Raw genomic sequence first — 15,609 nt, forward strand, 5'->3', positions numbered from 1 at the left:
ATAACAGAAGGGAGAATCAAGCAAGAGCTGGGAGTGCCACACTTACGGATAATCACAGTGCACAAAAAAACACATGGGGAAAATAAGGAGCAACAGTGAAAGCATGACCAAAAACAGCATACAAAAAATACTTTAAAAAAATGAAAGAAGGAAAGCTCGCAAGATTTTTGAAATATGTTCACTATGTATTAACTACTGTCAGTATTACTATTTTTTTTACAGTAGTTGCATGTTGGAACCAAACAGATCATATAAAGTGTACATTTACAGTACAATCTTGTAATATTTCCTTTTTGTTCACCCCTGATTTGTACACCATTTTTCATTTTCTTCTGGCCTTTTCTAATTATGGTATTCAGTCTCAAATCATGCTCTCCTTCACCCTCTCTTTCCACTGATTTACCTGCTCTGCAGCTCCTCAAGGATCTTAAAGACGGAAAATATGCATTGCAAATCAGGCGGATGGTGCCTGCTGGTGCGGTGTGACCTGTGGCCTTGTTCCATTCATCATAAAAGCCTGCCAGGTGTCTTCGCTGGTTTGACTGTGCTTTTTATCACCTGTTGCACTTTTTGTATTGCATTTCTGTTTTTCTTTGCTTATCTAATCCCAGAGGACCATTTAAATTAATATAGAATACTGGTGCTCAAGGGAAAGTACCTTTTTTAATAATTTTGCTTGTGTTATTGCTGATCATTTTTATGCTTTTAATTTAAAGTGGAGGTTACTGCGATGTTGATTCCTTTCTCTGATGTTATATTAAATATTGAAATATTTGTTTAAATGTATTGTTGTTACAGGGAATGTTTGTGCATTTGATTTACATTGCAAAGTATTCACAGTGCTTAAAATTTTCCACATTTTTTGTTACAGCCTTATTCCAAAATGGATTAACTCAGCCACATGGGATGTGCAGCCTGTGCAGCCAGTACATTCTGAGTGCCGGTCCCAAGCCCAGATAAATGAGGAGGGTTGCGTCAGGAAGGGCATCCGGCGTAAAACAAGCCAACCCAACTATGCAGACTAAGACTCGAATTTCCATACCGGATCGGTTGATGCCCGGGTTAACAACGTCCGCCACCGGTGCTGTTGCCCAACAGGGTGCTGGTGGAAAATGGGCTACTGCTGGGCGAAGACAACGAAGAAGAAGAGGAGAATGTTTCCACAAACAGCGGGAGAAGAAGAAAACTAGAAGGGTGGAAATGAGAGTGGGGACTTTCAATGTTGGTAGTATGACTGGTAAAGGGAGAGAGCTGGCTAATGTGATGGAGAGGAGAAAGGTAGACATATTGTGTGTGCAAGAGACCAAGTGGAAGGGAAGTAAGAGCAGGAGCATCGATGGTGGGTACAAGTTGTTGTACCATGGTGAGGATAGGAAGAGAAATGGTGTTGGGGTCATTCTAAAGGAAGAGTATGTTAAAAGCGTGTTGGCGGTTAAGCGAGTGTCTGACAGGGTTATGAGTGTGAAGTTGGAAATTGAAGGGATGATGATGAATATCATCAGTGTATATGCCCCACTGGTAGGTTGTGAGATGAAGGAGAAAGAAGATTTCTGGAGTGTGTTAGATGAGGTGGTGGAGAGTGTGCCCAAGCATGAAAGAGTGGTGATAGGAGCGGACTTCAATGGGCATGTTGGTGAAGGGAACAGAGGTGATGAGGAACTAATGGGCAGATATGGTATCAAGGATAGGAATGGGGAAGGACAGATGGTAGTTGATTTTGCAAAAAGAATGGAAATGGCTGTGGTGAATACCTACTTTAAGAAAAGTGAGGAGCACAGGGTAACATATAAGAGTGGAGGAAGGTGCACACTGGTGGACTACATTCTTTATAGGAGATGCAAGCTATAAGAAATCAGAGACTGTAAGGTGGTGGCAGGAGACAGTGTCGTTAGACAGCATAGGATGGTTGTTCGTAGGATGACTTTAGAGGTGAAGAAGAAGAGAGTGAGAGCTCAACAAAGGATCAGATGGTGGAAGCTGAAGGAGGAAGACTGTTGTGTGAAATTTAGCGAGCAGGTTAGAGAAGCACTGGTTGGAGGGGAAGCAATTTTGGACAACTTGAAAAGTACTGCAGATGTGGTGAGGGAGACAGCTAGGACAGTACTGGGTGTGACATCTGGACAGTGGAAGGAAGACAAGGAGACTTGGTGGTGGAATGAAGAGGTCCAGGAAAGCATAAGGAGAAAGAGGTTGGTGAAAACGTTTTGGGATAGTCAGAGACATGAAGAAAGTAGACAGGATTACAAGGAGATGTGGCATAAGGCGAAAAGAGAAGTGGCAAAAGGGAAGGAACAGGCATATTGCGAGCTGTACAAGAAGTTGAATAGTAAGGAAGGAGAAAAGGACTTGTACCGATTGGCCAGACAAAGGGACAGAGCTGGAAAGGATGTGCAGCAGGTTAGGGTGGTAAAAGATGCACATGGTAATGTGCTGACAAGTGAGGAGTGTGTGCTGAGAAGGTGGAGGGAATATTTTGAAGAGCTGATGAATGAAGAAAATGAGCGAGAGAAAAGGTTGGATGATGTGGTGATTAGTAAGGAAGAAGTGAGGGCTGCTATGAAGAGGATGAAGAGTGGAAAGGCAGTTGGTCCAGATGACATTCCAGTGGAGGCATGGAAATGTCTAGGAGAGATGGCAGTAGAGTTTCTAACCAGATTGTTTAATAAAATCTTGGAAAGTGAGAGGATGCCTGAGGAGTGAAGACGAAGTGTGCTGGTTCCTATTTTCAAGAACCAGGGTGATGTGCAGAGCTGCAGTAACTACAAAGGCATAAAGTTGATCAGCCACAGCATGAAGTTATGGGAAAGAGTAGTAGAAGCTAGGCTTAGAAAACAGGTGAAGATCTGTGAGCAGCAATATGGTTTTATGCCGAGAAAGAGCACTACAGATGCAATGTTTGCTCTGAGAATACTGTTGGAGAAGTACAGAGAAGGCCAGAAAGAGCTACATTGTGTGTTTGTGGACTTAGAAAAAGCTTATGATAGGGTGCCAAGAGAAGAGCTGTGGTATTGTATGAGGAAGTCTGGAGTGGCAGAGAAGTATGTTAGGGTAGTGCAGGACATGTACAAGAACAGTGTGACAGCGGTGAGATGCGCAGTCGGAATGACAGACTCATTCAAGGTGGAGGTGGGATTACACCAAGGATCAGCTCTGAGTCCTTTCTTGTTTGCAGTGGTGATGGACAGGTTGATGGATGAGATCAGACAGGAGTCCCCATGGACTATGATGTTTGCAGATGACATTGTGATCTGTAGTGAGAGTAGAGAGCAAGTTGAGTCTAGTCTGGAGAGGTGGAGATATGCTTTGGAGAGAAGGGGAATGAAAGTCAGTAGAAGCAAGACTGAGTACATGTGTGTGAATGGGAGGGAGCCCAGTGGAATAGTGAAGTTACAAGGAGTAGAAGTGGTGAAAGTAGATGAGTTTAAATATTTGGGGTCAACTGTTCAAAGTAATGGAGAGTGTGGTAGAGAGGTGAAGAAGAGAGTGCAGGCAGGGTGGAGTGGGTGGAGAAAGGTGGCAGGAGTGATTTGTGACCAAAGAATATCAGCAAGAGTGAAGGGGAAAGTTTACAAGACAGTAGTGAGACCAGCTATGTTGTACGGCTTAGAGACGGTGGCACTAACAAAAAGAAAGGAGGCAGAGCTGGAGGTGGCAGAGTTGAAGATGTTGAGATTCTCTTTGGGAGTGAGGAGAATGGACAAGATTAGGAATGAACATATCAGAGGGACACCTCAGGTGGGACAGTTTGGAGACAAAGTCAGAGAGGCAAGATTGAGATGGTTTGGACATGTGCAGAGGAGGGACCCAGGGTATATAGGGAAAAGGATGCTGAGGATGGAGCCACCAGGCAGGAGGAGAAGAGGGAGGCCAAAGAGGAGGTTTATGGATGTGGGTGGTTGGACAAAGTTGGAAGACAGTTAAGTTTGAAAATTCTGACGATGCGCCAGCTGGAGGAACGGAGCTGGACGACGATTAAACAATGCCTCCGAAAGTCAGCGTAAATCCAGATTTCTTGTTTTGTTTGGGCTTCGTTGTCCTTTGTTAGTGCCATGTGATGGAGGCTTAACCTTTGCTCTACGATGAAATCTGTTTTATCATTGGAAGACTGATATCCCTGTTGACCTCTGAATTCATTCTAGTACTACATCAATAGTTATTGTCATTAACTATTAGTGACCCTCTTCCAGAAGCTACCATGTACATCCAAGGCATTTCATCCACTATGGTTCAAAAATAACCTTATGTTTTGGATCATGAGTAGATTTTTAACCTTTCAAAAGCTTTCCAGAGCCATTCTTTTTAAAAGCACCTGGCAGACTTCATTTTCAAGCCCAAGTCTAAAACAAATATTAGACATTCGAAACAAACAATGTGACAGGAAACACTAACGCCACAAGATAGATATGCAAGTCAAATATTCCTGTTTTCATCCAACTAACATAAATGTCCAAATTATACACCAAAACAAATGAATGGCCTTGTTTCAATACATTCAGTCTATTGATTTGTTGTTAAAATCTTAATGCCTTCTCACTGTTAACTGTGTTCTGTTTGTTTCTGTTTAAGCTTTTTCTTGGGGGACATACTATCAATACGTCTTCGGCCATCAGAGAGTGTGTAATCAAGCTGGCTACCATGGTGCCACGACTGCCCTACCATCTCCTGCTGCCTGCTGAGATAAGGGTGTTCCCTACTGACCCTACCACAAACACACAGACGATATAGAAATTTATAACACTGACATCGTTCCTAGGGAGGACGGCATGACTGCTTAGCTGAATATAAACATTATCTGCTGGCAAGACACCTTACAATGTTAAACTTACTCGGGGACAAGATATCAAAAGAGTGGGTTCAGGGCAACTCTGTGAATGTCCTTGAGTGGCCCAGCCAGAGCCCAGACTTGAATCTGATTGAACATCTCTGGAGAGATCTGAAAATGGCTGTGCACCGATGCTCCCCATCCAACCTGATGGAGCTTGAGAAGTGCGGCAAAGAGCAATGGGCAAAACTGCCCAAAGATAGGTGCACCAAGCTTGGGGCATCATATTTAAGAAGACTTGAGGCTCGTTTGAACTCTGCGTGATATTGCAGGATTTAACCACTTATGGGGAAAGCCGCTTCTGTTGCGCAATATATACACAGCATAACTTCATACGGGAAAATGCTGTACTGTTTTGTTTTCGGCTGCAATCACCAAAGTAATCGCGAAAAGTGCAGTTTTTTTCAGTTCCCAGTAGAGAAGGGAAGATGAGGCAAATGGAAGAGGTTGTGCTATCCAGAGTAGCTATGTTCTCTCGCTTGCACAATTGTCTCAACATGTTTGTGCTCCAGTTCATAAACAAACCGCAACACATGTCCACTTTCCACCACATCGTCACTTTTTCTTTGCATTTTCACATTGTTTGCTGTATAATTTGCCCAAAAATTCAAATAAAGTGCCTTGGTTCCGTACCCGGAAGTAGAAAAATGACATCATACCCCTTTAGCGTCTGCCCTCAAATGAGACTGCGCTGCACAATTGCTGCCAAAAGTGCATCAACCAAGTATTGAGCGAACGGTGTGAATACTTTATGTACACCTAATTTATTCCTTTTAATTTTTAATAAATTGGCAAAAATTTCAATAACAGGTTTTATCATGTTGTCATTATGGGGTGTTGTGAGTAGAATTTTGAGGGAAAAAATTAATTTACTCTATTTTGGAATAAGGTTTAACATAATGTAGAAAAAGTGAAGTGCTCTGAATACTTTCCACATGCACTATATATTTGAATGAGTAAAGGTGTGGCTTTCAAACATAACACTTTACCACTTGTTAAGCACGGTGGCGGTAGCATTATGCTCTGTGACTGTTTTGCTGCCATTAGTACTGCTGTAGTGCACAAAATGGATGTAATTCTGAAGAGTACAACCTCTAAATTCTTCAATGTCACCTCAAATCACAGCAAGATGGTGGAAACCTGGCCAAAATTGGATTTTTTGGTCAATGATACCAAAAACACATCAAAACTAGTTGTGGGCTGAATAAAGCAGGCTTCTGAAATGGCCTTCAGAAAGCACAGACCTCAACCCTATTGAAAATTTATGAACGACAATTAAAAGCCATGCCAGAAAACCAATCAATTTAAATGAACTCTACAAATTCTGACAAGAAGAGTGGTCAGATATCAAGCCACAATTATGCCAGACGCTTGTTGATGGCTACCAAAAGCAAATGGTTGGTACAGCTTTTTTTCAATTTCAATTTATTTTCATTTATATACCACCAAATCACAACAGAGTTGCCTCAAAGCGCTTCACACAGGTAAGGTCTAACCTTATCAACCCCCAGAGCAACAGTGGTAAGGAAAAACTCGCTCTGAGGAAGAAACCTCAAGCAGACCAGACTCAAAGGGGTGACCCTCTGCTTGGGCCATGCTACAAACATAAATTACAGAACAATTCACAGAGCAATTCACGGACGAATATACAAGAAATGCTATTGGCGCACAGGACAGGAGGATCACCAACACGAATACAACTCCCATCTCTGGATGGAGCTGCACCTTAAACAGAGAAAAAACAGAATCAGGCATCAGAAAGAAAAAAAATACTGTATAATTTGCCAGCATTAAACAACAAGAAAAACAGAAATACTAAGGTAATCGCAGGCCACTAGCCCTAAACTTCACTAAAAGACCCAGAATTTAGGTAAAGTGTTGTGTGGGCCACCTGAAGAGGAGGTACTGCTGGCCCACCACCAGAGGGCGCCCTGCCTGAAGTGCGGGCTTCAGGCACGAGAGGGCGCTGCCGCCACGGACACAGCCGGGGGTGACAGCTGTCACTCATTATCTCTTGACAGCTGTCACCCATCTACTCTACATCATCTCACTCCATAAAGACCGGACATCATCTCCACCTCGTTGCCGAGATATCTTCTACCTGTGAAGGTAATACCTCAGCCGTGACTGTGCCGTGCGCACATTACTTTCTCTATTCTGTGATATTGTTTCAGGCGTCTACTCACTGTTGTCGTCTGTCGGAGTACGGAGTGGTGACGAAGTGAAGGGTGTTCACTTGTCACACCGAACTACAGAGACAACCAGAGTTGAACTGTGTATTAGAGGTGGAGGTGACTTTCCACCTTCTGACTGTTTTTGTTACTGGGTGTGCACACACCCACGTCTCACTGTTTGTGCTCCTCGCCAGCAGTACCAGATCCGACAGTCGGGGACGGTGATCACCTGGGAATTCGGGACTTGGCGACTCCAGTATTCACCGGGTTCTGTGGCGGTGGAAATCGTGTGGTTCCGGCTCTTCTCAGGACAGACGTCTTCTATCCTCGAGCCTGCCCACACGTCACCTTTGTGGATTGACTGCTATCAGATTCTGAGATTGTCTGTATATTCGTTGTGCACATTCACAACATTAAATTGTTACATTTTGGCTCATCTATTGACCATTCATTTGCGCCCCCTGTTGTGGGTCCATGTCACTACACTTTCCCCAACAGGATATCTCGGCCAACGTCATGGATCCCGAGGGGCGTCAACCATCTGTTGGACAGCCAATGGAAGAGCAGGGTGCACAGGCGTCGGCTGGAGGCGTGATTGGTGAGTTGCAGCACATCCTCACCGCCTTTACCGCTCAGATGGACCTGATGACCGAGCAACACATCATCCTTAATCGCAGGATGGAGGCTCTCATCGCACAGGTGGAAGCGCGCGCTCAGGGCGCTGCTGCAGCTCCTCCTCCTGCCGACCCGGTGCCGAATACAGACATTCCACTGGTCATTCAGCGACCCCCCCCCCCACCATCCCCTGAAGCATACATAAGCCCCCCAGAGCCGTACGGAGGTTGTGTGGAGACGTGCGCTGACTTTCTTATGCAGTGTTTGCTTGTCTTTGCACAGCGTCCCGTGATGTACGCGTCTGATGCCAGCAAGGTGGCTTACGTGATTAATTTGCTTCGAGGTGAGGCACGCGCTTGGGCTACAGCGCTTTGGGAACAAAGTTCACGGCTCCTTGCCTCTTATACTGGGTTTGTGAGGGAGCTCAGAACTGTTTTTGATCACCCTAACAGAGGCGAAACCGCGTCTATCGTGCTGCTGTCAATGAGACAGGGGCCCCGGAGCACAGCCGAATATGCAGTCGACTTCCATATCACGGCTGCGAGATCCGGCTGGAATATGACTGCGCTCCGCGGTCTGTCGTCGGTCCTGAAGGAGCACCTGGTGGCTAAGGAGGAACCGCGGGATTTGGCTGAGCTTATCGATTTGGTTATACGATTGGACAATCGGTTAGAAGAACGCCGACGGGAGCGAGGCGAAGGGCGCGGTCAGGCACAAGCCATCTCTCTTCCTCCCGGGTCCAAAAGGGAGCCGTCTTCCCCACGCTCCACAGCCACAGCGCTCCGTGTGGCTACAGCTCCCCCTGCTGACGATGCTAGGGACACGAGCAGGGCCACATGCAGACAAAGGAGGCTGGTCTGCGGGGAGTGCTTTCTCTGCGGCTCGAGTGAGCATCAGCAGAGAGACTGCCCCAAACGGCCAAAACACAAATGCCCGCCCTTAGAGACTGGGCTGAGGGGGGGTCAAAACATTCACGTGGGTCATACTCATCTTTCAACACAATCCCCGGATTGATTGGCCGTCTGGGGTTGTGGCTCAGTGGAGCGAAACCTGCCACTGGAATTGTTTAGGATACTCAGTTCCTCCCGGTGTAAACGCTAAGGAGGAGGTTAAAGTCCCTCCCAATCTGACGGCGGTGCCGGTTGAGTACCACGATCTTGCTGACGTCTTCAGCAAGGATCTGGCGCTCACCCTTCCCCCGCACTGTCCGTACGATTGTGCCATTGATTTGGTCCCGGGCGTTGAGTTCCCGTCCAGCAGGCTGTACAATCTCTCACGTCCCGAGCGCGAATCAATGGAGACCTACATCCGGGACTCATTAGCTGCCGGGTTGATCCGGAATTCCACCTCCCCAATGGGTGCAGGTTTCTTTTTTGTGGGCAAGAAAGATGGCGGACTCCGTCCATGCATTGATTACAGGGGGCTGAACGACATAACGGTTTGTAATCGATACCCTTTACCCCTGTTGGATTCAGTGTTCACGCCCCTGCATGGAGCCCAAATTTTCACCAAACTGGACCTTAGGAATGCGTACCACCTGGTTCGGATCCGGAAGGGAGACGAATGGAAGACGGCATTCAACACCCCATTAGGTCATTTTGAGTACCTGGTCATGCCGTTCGGCCTCACTAACGCCCCCGCGACGTTCCAAGCATTGGTAAACGACGTCTTGCGGGACTTCCTGCACCGATTCGTCTTCGTATATCTGGATGACATACTCATCTTTTCCCCGGACCCTGAGACTCATATCCAGCATGTACGTCAGGTCCTGCAGCAGTTGTTGGAGAACCGGCTGTTTGTGAAGGGTGAGAAGTGTGAGTTTCACCGCACCTCTTTGTCCTTCCTGGGGTTAATCATCTCCTCCAACTCTGTCGCCCCTGATCCGGCCAAGGTTGCGCTCCTCGCCAGCAGTACCAGATCCGACAGTCGGGGACGGTGATCACCTGGGAATTCGGGACTTGGCGGCTCCAGTATTCACCGGGTTCTGTGGTGGTGGAAATCGTGTGGTTCCGGCTCTTCTCAGGACAGACATCTTCTATCCTCGAGCCTGCCCACACGTCACCTTTGTGGATTGACTGCTATCAGATTCTGAGATTGTCTGTATATTTGTTGTGCACATTCACAACATTAAATTGTTACCTTTTGGCTCATCTATTGACCGTTCATTTGCACCCCCTGTTGTGGGTCCGTGTCACTACACTTTCCCCAACATAAAGTTAAGGCCGCAGCCCGCTCCAATTACTAATAAATGAATTAAAAGAGTAAAAAGCGTAAAACAAAACTATACCAGTATGCTAGCCATATGAAAGGGAAAATAAGTGCGTCTTAAGTCTGGACTTGAAAATCTCCACAGAATCTGACCGTTTTATTGACGCAGGGAGATCATTCCACAGAACAGGGGCACAGTAAGAGAAAGCTCTGTGACCCGGAGACTTCTTATTCACCTTAGGCAAACAAAGTAGTCCTGCACCCTGAGAACGTAAAGCCCGGGCCGGTACATAAGGTTTAATTAGTTCAGCTAGGTAGGGAGGTGCCAGTCCATAAATAATTTTATAGGTTAGTAGCAGAACTAATCTGATCTCACTGGGACAGGAAGCCAATGAAGGGATGGCAAAATGGGTGTAATGTGGTTATACTTTCTGCTTCGTGTCAAAAGTCTGGCTGCAGCATTTTGAACCAATTGGAGACCCCTAATGCTAGACTGTGGTAAACCAGAAAATAGAACATTGCAGTAGTCCAATCTAGAAGAGATAAATGCATGGATCAGGGTCTCAGCATCAGCCATAGATAGGATGGGACAAATCTTTGCTATATTTCACAGGTGGAAGAAAGCAGTCCGAGTAATATTTCTAATGTGGAGGCCAAAGGACAACGAAGGACCAAAAATTACCCCAAGGTTCCTCACTTTGTCAGTGTGATGTATGACACACGAGCCGAGGCTGAGCATTAACTGGTCAAATTGATGCCGATGTCTCACTGGACCAAGAACCATCATTTCAGTCTTATCAGAGTTTAAAAGTAGGAAGTTTCTAGACATCCAACTTCTCACTGCTGCAAGGCAATCTTTTAAGGATTTTATGTGAACAAGATTACTAGCAGTTATCGGCATGTATAACTGAGTATCATCTGCATAGCAGTGAAAGGTAATCCCAATATGCCGCAATATGTGCCCAAGGGGTGCTATATAAAGGGAGAAAAGCAGGGGGCCTAAGACAGACCCCTGTGGAACCCCAAATTTCATGTCACTAAGGTTAGAGGTAGTGTTACTGTACAAAACACAGAACGACTGGTCAAGTATGACGTCAGCCATGCATGGGCATTCCCAGTAATCCCAAAATGGTTTTCCAGCCTATCAAGTAGAATATGATGATCCATTGTATCAAATGCAGCACTGAGATCTAACAGCAACAGAACCATAGTGGTGTCCGAATCCATTGTAATCATAAGATCATTCACCACTTTAGTGAGAGCTGTCTCTGTGTAATGATATTTTCTAAAAGCAGACTGCAGTGGCTCAAAGAGATTATTCTCATTAAGATAGTCTACGAGCTGCTGTGACACCACTTTTTCCAGAATTTTAGACAAAAATGATAGATTTGATATCGGCCGATAGTTTTTCAATACACTAGGGTCAAGATTAGATTTCTTAAGTAATGGTTTAATCACTGCAGATTTGAAACATTTAGTAACAGATCCAGAAGTTAAAGAAAGATTAATAATTTCCAGCACAGTCGGCCCAAGAGTGGGCCACAGGTCCTTAAACAGTTTTGTTGGTATAGGATCAAATAAACAGGTTGTGCTTTTTGTTGACATTACGAGTTTTGTCAGCATGCCTAGTGAGATACGATCAAATTCTGTAAATCTAGGTAATACCTCAGTAGTGGCGTTCACCTCAATAGCAGGGTGTAGTGGCTGATGTTTAACCTGATGTGTTCTATTTTCTTCCCAAAGTAATCCAGGAAATCTTGTACTGTAAAAGGAGAGCGAACTACAGGTGGTTGTCCATGCATGTGTTTTCACTGTGTCGAACAAGAACTTTGAGTTATGCTTGTTTTTGTTGATCAAATCAGAGTAATAGGTCCGCTTTGTAACCAATAATGCATGCTTATAGTCTAAGATAGCATCACGCCACGCAAGGTGAAATACTTCTAATTTTGAATGACGCCATTTCCGTTCTAGACCTCTTGCTTTATGCTTGAGGTCACGCAGATAATCATTGAACCAAGGTGACTGTGATTTGGGGAGCGCGGTTTTAACACAGGTGGTGCAATCATGTCGGTGTAGTTTTGAGCACTGAGTTTAAACTATCCACAAGTCTGTCTATTGACTGGGTCAAATGTGAAGCTAAAACATCAGGCAGTCTAGCTTCGAGTTCAGTCTTAGTTGAGGAGTTGATGCATCACCGTAATGATATATGAGGTTGTTGTTCCACTAAACACAGCAGCAAAACTGTAAACTTAATAAGTGAGTGATCAGACACCACTGATGTAAGAGGCATGTCAATATTCGTGACAGCAATACCACGTACGAGAACCAGATCCAGGGTATTTCCACTAATGTGCTTCGATTCCCGAATGCATTGCCGAAATCCTAATGCATCCACAATTTCCATAAATGATTTGCAAATGGGATCAGAAGGCTTATTTATATGAATGTTAAAGTCACCAATGATCAGAATGTTATCTACACTAGTTGACAAGTTAGAGATGAACACACCAAATTCATCTCAGAATTCAGAATATGGGCCAGGAGGCCTATATACAGTGACAAAATAATACAACTGATTTTTATTCTTCTGACCTTGGCAATGTGTAATATCCAATGTGTAGAATCAGATGCTCAAACAAGTTATATTTGTAACCCCCAACAGCTAATAAGCTAAACCTAGATTTATAAATAAGAGCAACACCCCACCTTGCTTCGCATCACGAGGGACGTGACTAAATGTATATGCTGGTGGGCAGGCCTCATTTAAGGGGAGGACAGCTGTAGGTTTAAGCCAGGTTTCTCATAGCCCAATCATATCTAAGTGATGATCAATAATTAGATCATTGATCAACAATGATTTTGAGGACAGTGATCTTATGTTAATGAGACCCAGTCTAAGGACCTCAGTGGGGTTGACAGTTGAACTGTTTGGGTTCAGGGGTGGTTTCAGAGTAGCATATATAAGATGCCTAGAATTAGGTTTTGGTTTGAGACATTCCACGCGCATTGTAGGTAGCAGACACAAAATCTTTGCTATTGCTGGAACAACCACTGGGCCATCCTCAATTTCAACATCATCCAATATAGTAATGGGTATTAAGTTTGGAAAGCATATCCCTGTATGATTTTTATGTACACGACTACGGAAGCAGGCCACAGTCTCAACTTGTTGAAATTCTCTCCCTGGCAAATAAACTGCACTATCACCATAGTGGATTTTCTGCACTAAATTCCCCGCTAAGCTAATGGATTCTACAACCACATGTCATAAGCCTTGCAGGGTCTCTAATCACCTGCTCCGTGGCCTGCTGTAGATTCCTAATATTACCCTCCCTGTAGAGCTCTATCTATGTTCGTAGACAAGATGGCGGTGCCTTCCCCAGTAGGGTGGAGGCCTTCCGGCATCAGCAAGCCACAGCAGCCCCAGAACGAAGGCCAGTTATCAATAAAGCTAAGGCTTTGCTGTCTACAAAACTGTGTCAGCCACCTATTTAATGATGTCAGCCTGCTAAACGCCTCATCAGTACCCCGGGAGGGGAGGGGACCAGAGACTATTAATCGATCCCGACACATCTTTCTGGCAAGGTCACAAGTCCACTCTATGTCCATTTTTGTGACCTCTGAGTGCTTCATCCTGATATCATTGGTGCCAATGTGAATAACTATGTGACTATATCTCATGTCATGTAACTTTGTCTGTCTTCCCTTCTGCAGCATCAGCAGCACCCTAAGATGAGATGCAATGTCGGGAGTTCTGGCCACAGGAATACATTTAACGTCAGCCGGCGTCTGTAACCTGACTTTGCGGGTGATAGAATCCCCTATCACTAAAGTCCGGTGTTTCACAGTGGAAATCACTTGTGGGCTCAGAGAATTCACATCAGGCAAATCCAAGGGGAAGAACAAATATTAATAGGGGTGTACGTATATAGTTGGGCCTGTATGTACTGTGTAATTTGGAGCCTGTATGATTTAGGGAAGATCCAAATTACACAGTGCACCCAATTCTTGGTTTTAATACCTCTGTCACACATAGCCAGAATCATGCAGAATGGCATTAGAATGACAAATCGGCGCACATCCAAAAAGCGTCGGGTTTCAGTTCCACAACATTCTGACAGCCATCTGTGAGAATCCACACAGTTGGCGAAAATCGGCTGGCGGCACAGAGTGTGATGCACATGTTCAAAACCCTCCGGGTGCCGTCAAGATGGGACACCTATCCGACGGCAGTCTGAGCACCATCTGAGCACAATTTACATATTCTGAAGGCGGCATAAACATGCCAGTTATCCACTTATAATGTCCACCTCCACTGTCCAGTTCCAAGACACCATTAAAGGCCCAAATTTACCATAATATTGATGCCCATGATGGGTGTATGTAAACCTCTGACCACAAATGTGATGATAAGCACAATTTGACATTCTTGTTTGATACTTTGTCAAAACTAATTCACAGTCATCAGTCTTTAAACTTATTTAGTTGACAATTTTAGAATTAATTAAAATCAAAACAGAAAAAACATGCAGATGCAAATAATGCCTTGGTGTTCTGCCTCTTCTAAGAAACTTGTATCATATTATTTTCTTTTCTCAGGCATAACAATTCACAAGTTGGCTCAACTAAACAGTTTGCATTTTCTGCCTCTGGTACTCTTGTCAGTTTCTATAACCCATCTCTTAAACTGTTTGTAATGCCTTTTGTTGCCAGTTTTCTGTTGCTAATTGTTATGAGAGCAGCTAATGCTGAGGAGTCTTCCCCTTTAAGAGAGAGAGAGCTCTGCATGCTATGATGATGTCAGTGTGTGTGTGGCGGGCTGAGCGGGAGAAGACGAGAGTGGAACGCAGCAGGTTAGCAGGGAGAGAGAAAAATATCAGAAAGAAAAGTGTGACTTTGCGGAAGAAGTGTTCGGTTAATAACTGCTGTTAATAAATATAAGGCTTAGAAGGGTAAAGTGTGTCCGTCTGTCTGTTCACTGACCTGCCGTGCAGAGTCAATCGAGTTGTTGAAGCTGAAGCTACAGTAGTTCAGCCCTGGAGGACAACTGAATGTTTTTTCCCTACGCTCCTGAACCACGGTCCAGGGGCTGAGTAGGAAAGTTCAACAATGGCGACCACGAAGGGACTTTGGAGTTACAAAAGATGGCAGTGGTAAGCGATGAACAGCAAATTGATACGGGCACTAATTGCTATCTGATTAGCAAGCCCAAGATGCTAAGTAAAATAGCAGCCGCTAGCTGCCGTCCTGCTGATGCAAACACAAGTCGCACTACTGGGGATGAAATGAATTATTCCAACCCATTCATGGTGGGGACTGCAGTTGGAAGACAGCAAGAGTATAATGTGGGTGAGCTGAATGAGAGACCTGGAAGTGTGAATCCCTTTCTCTGTGAAGAGGAGCCATTTGAAATGAGAGCCCTACAGAGCCCTAAATGACGCCACCATCAAGGATACATATCCGCTGCCCCGCATCCAAGACACACTCGACACCCTCTCTACTGCCAAATGGTTCAGCACACTGGACCTCGCTTCCGGCTACTGGCAGGTCGAGTTGACCCCCATGGCACGTAAGGCAGCCACCTTCTGCACCAGAAAAGGACTTTTTGAGTGGAATGTCATGACATTTGGACTGTGCAATGCACCAGCAACATTCCAGCGGCTGATGGACCGTGTCCTGACTGGTATGCAGTGGGAGACCTGCCTGGTGTACTTGGATGACATAATTGTGCTGGGCAGGAATGTGACAGAGATGTTGCAGCGTTTAGGCCAGGTTTTTAACAGTCTTCGC

At 45.1% G+C, this 15,609-nt stretch overlaps 1 long non-coding RNA gene across 1 annotated transcript; it reads left to right on the plus strand.

Moving 5' to 3' along the window:
- The first annotated feature begins 572 nt into the window (after positions 1–572).
- LOC117516538 lies at positions 573–14,980 on the plus strand. Its single transcript, XR_004562457.1, has 3 exons — positions 573–585; positions 2,907–2,912; positions 14,906–14,980. It is a non-coding gene; the product is annotated as an uncharacterized LOC117516538 (long non-coding RNA).
- Positions 14,981–15,609: the final 629 nt, after the last annotated feature.

Source organism: Thalassophryne amazonica, chromosome 9, assembly GCF_902500255.1.
Source record: "Thalassophryne amazonica chromosome 9, fThaAma1.1, whole genome shotgun sequence".
Classification (NCBI taxonomy): domain Eukaryota; kingdom Metazoa; phylum Chordata; class Actinopteri; order Batrachoidiformes; family Batrachoididae; genus Thalassophryne; species Thalassophryne amazonica.